The sequence below is a fragment of the Epinephelus moara genome, chromosome 19 (genome assembly GCF_006386435.1).
Source record: "Epinephelus moara isolate mb chromosome 19, YSFRI_EMoa_1.0, whole genome shotgun sequence".
NCBI classification, from domain to species: domain Eukaryota; kingdom Metazoa; phylum Chordata; class Actinopteri; order Perciformes; family Serranidae; genus Epinephelus; species Epinephelus moara.
Genome location: NC_065524.1, coordinates 39,427,169 through 39,430,967, shown reverse-complemented (window position 1 = coordinate 39,430,967; position 3,799 = coordinate 39,427,169). Strand labels below are relative to the sequence as shown.

General features: G+C 40.0%; 1 protein-coding gene across 1 annotated transcript in view; it reads right to left on the bottom strand.

Annotated features, from left to right (window-relative positions):
- Positions 1 to 2,629, bottom strand: part of LOC126406777 (uncharacterized) — a 113,759-nt gene extending 111,130 nt beyond the window's left edge. Inside the window, exon 1 of the mRNA XM_050071265.1 lies at positions 2,267 to 2,629. The gene's annotated coding sequence lies outside the window, so the exon portion shown is untranslated. The remainder of the gene's footprint in view (positions 1 to 2,266) is intronic.
- Positions 2,630 to 3,799: the final 1,170 nt, after the last annotated feature.

Genomic DNA, 3,799 nt, shown 5'->3' with positions numbered 1-3,799 from the left:
ACCGATGGACCCTGATGAGGACTGTTGGTCCACTGATGGACCCTGATGAGGACTGTTGGTCCACTGATGGGCCCTGATGAGGACTGTTGGTCCACTGATGGACCCTGATGAGGACCGATGGTCCACCGATGGACCCTGATGAGGACTGTTGGTCCACTGATGGACCCTGATGAGGACCGATGGTCCACCGATGGACCGTGATGAGGACCGATGGTCCACTGATGGACCCTGATGAGGACTGTTGGTCCACTGATGGACCCTGATGAGGACCGTCGGTCCACTGATGGACCCTGATGAGGACCGTCGGTCCACTGATGGACCCTGATGAGGACTGTTGGTCCACTAGGATTTGTTTAACGTCAAAGTCTTGCTGTTGGTGTGAGACGTTGGGACAGTTTAATGGCTCAATGTCGGATGTTACCCGCTGTTGCTGTGTTAGCTCGTGCTAACCAGGCAGAGAGAGCAGCTCACGGGGACGAACCTTCAGCGCTGCTTCCAACGGCAGCAACAGCTGATCAGCAACAATCAGCTGTTGGCGATTATAGACTATCATCCTGAGGGAAACACTGTATGCTCATGATAATAAACTCTGAACAGCACAACTATTTTTGCCATTTTCACTTGCTCCTATAAACCCATAAACATCACGACATGCATCATAAATTTTTAGAAAAGCTGCCGTAGAATCAGATTTCAGCAACGATGCCAACAAACAGTCTGGTAACTCCTGCAGGGACTGTGACACAGACAGGGCTCTGTTACAGAACAACACCGTCCTTTAACCAGTCAGTGTTTCATCCTTTGCTATTTTCATTATTTTTCATGCAACAAACGTCCCGTTACTGAGCTGTTAAACATTTATAACATTACTGAAATGTAACATCTGTCAGTGAGGATGTTTACTCTGCTCTGCAGTAAACAACAACAACATGTGAAGCTCTCAGTGTTTAACGGTCTTTTTTGTCTAAACTACATTTTCATACCTGCAGGAACAAACCATCAGAGACGTGTCAACACAGAAACACTTAGAACCAGCATCACTAAATTCATGACACTTTGATGCTTTATTATTTATTTTAATCATTTTAAGTGAAAATCTCAAACATTTACTGGTTATAGTTCACATTTTAAATTGACCCGGCAGTTATTGTCTGGATTAATCTATAAAACGTCAGAAAACAGTGAAACATGTCATCTCTGTGTCCTCAAACGTTTGCTCTGTTCAGTCCAAAGATATTTATTTAAAATGACATAAAACATGTTTAGATGTTTGGAGCTCTTCACGCGATTAATCACTGAAATTACTCATTGAAATTGTTGCCAATCAATTAAAGCACAAGTGATGAATCAAAAGAAAAGAGCACATTTAGGACACTGCTTTAATTTCATAACCTTTGTTCATCTGTGACATTTTAAAGACCAGCTGATAAAATATGGAGTAAAAGAAAATGTGTAGGTTCATTAATTTAGCCCTTTTGTCTTCTGACATGTTATATGTCACCACAGACACATTTCTCAGCACTTTAAATCTAAATGCATTCATATGTATTTGTCTTTTATTTCTAACTCCTTTTATTCCAACACTCAGCAGCGATGTGATGCTTCAAACACTGAGTCATGACCCCCCGATCCTGATCCTGATCCTGACTGATGAGGCTCAGTTTATGAATTATCTTTGCAGTTTGATCCATGAAACAAAAATGCAAACATAAAACATGCTCATGTGCAGTCTATCTGAGAGAAACGAGGCGGGTTTGTTGCACAAAAAGACACGTTTTTGCTGCTTTTACGAGCTCCGACACCCGCTGCTCTCTAGAGCTGCGAGCACGCCTGAACTCCTTTCAGAAATGTGTCGGTTTAACGCTGCTCTGGGTGTTTCTCCACCGTAACCTCGGTCTCATGTGTCAGTCAAAGTCTTTTATAAATGTCATGGCAATACTTTTCAGTACGGCGTGCATATAATCAGCCAACGAGCGCTGCCTTCGCTGAAATGTCGACTTTCCGACAGACTCGCGTCGCTGCTGGCCACCGCTCAGCAGGGTGGACCGTGATTTTGAAAAGACAGCAATTAGCGGACAGTGGGTTGTAAAAGTGAACATTTTACCAAAAGAAACCGCAGTTTGCTGGTGTCATATGTGCGCCGATATAACGAGAGGGTGTAAGTCAACCAGGAAACATGTTCATTTATAATAACACGTTTATAGATTTTAGCTCATTTTTAAAAATGTTTTAAATTGGATGTTTTTCAAAGGAGTTTGGCACTCACCTTCCAGGGAGAGGGTGATGTCGCGGGGTTTGGAGCTTTCTAGCGACCCGTCAAACACCACAGCAGCACCGACGTGGACTCTTAGTCACCCGGTGGGTCCATTGAACGTTAACGATGTCGGTAACGGGCGAACCGACGGCCACACAGCGGGCAGATGTTACGGTTAACTGACCGGAGAGTAACGGCTAGCTAAGTTAACGTTCATGGCGGCGGCGGTGAAAGTGCAGCCGGAGGTGAACCGTCCGCCGTGTTCGGTGTTCACTCCGGTTCTTCTTCTTCTTCTTGTTTCTCTTCTGCTGCTTCTTTTCTCTGTTTTTCAGGCGGCTGCTTGACATTAGTTTACGTTCTCCACGGTGACTTCGACTTCCGCATCGTTGAGGTGACGTCACGGCGACGTAAGGAGACGTCAGACTGGACCCGCCAGAAGAAAAAAGATTTCATTAATAAAGTCGTAAAATTAAAACTTAATCAACAAAATAAAACCACTCTTTACTTGTTGTTATGTCATGTAGTAATGAGAAAAACAAGAATAATTATTAAATTAATTTAAATTTAATTAAATCAAATTAAATTAAATTAAATTAAATTAAATTAAATTAAATTAAATTAAATTAAAACAAGAAAAACATCTTTATTCATTTGCAGAATTTTAAATGAATCAATAAAAGCATTAAAGTTATTCACCTCCTGTTTTGATTAATATGTGAAAAATATTTCATTTCTACGTGTTTATTACTGAAGTCGTTAAAATAAAAATTTACTCATGAAATTTTACGTCTTTTTTCATGTTTTTTTTATTTGTTTCTTGATATTAAGTTTTTATTCTCTTCCCTGGAGTTCTGTTCAATATTTTGGGTCATCTGTCTGTTTAGATTTTTATGTAAAAAAAAAAGAAAAAAAAAGATAATTAAATTGATAAGATTTGATTTCCATGTGTTTATTAATAATGTTGTTAAAATTAAAATTTTATTTTTGAAATATTACAATTTTTTCTTGTTTTATTCTTTAAAAAAAATAAAGTTTTAATTTCATAAAAATGTCGTAATATTTTTCCAGAACGAAGTCGTCTAGCAACTCAAGGTCGAAAGCTCCAGAAACACTAAATCAACCCTGAGTTAAGATTATTTCGTCATTAAATTATGATTTAATCTTGAATTATTTTTAATTTATCTCGTAAAATCAAAACTTTCTCCTTATAACATTACAACATTTTCTCTGGTTGAAAGTTCCAGTGAAACATTAGCCCCTTTTACACTGCCAGATTTTCGGCGAATGTTGGGCCGCTTTGCCGCCAAGCTGCGAGCGTTTAGACACACAGAGCCGGATTGGCGAGTTGATCCGAGGTGCCCAATTTTCCGCCTCGTAGGGTAGACATCAGCCCTTTTTAAACAGGAGTTGTGCAAATTTGCAGGAAAGCCCAATCAGTCTTTTTTCAGCATTGGCAGTATAAAAACAAAATCAGGGAGTGCAGCAAAATGCCGCCTGCCTACTTTTGTTTATACAGAATGTGCCTTTTTCGGGGCAATGGGGGGC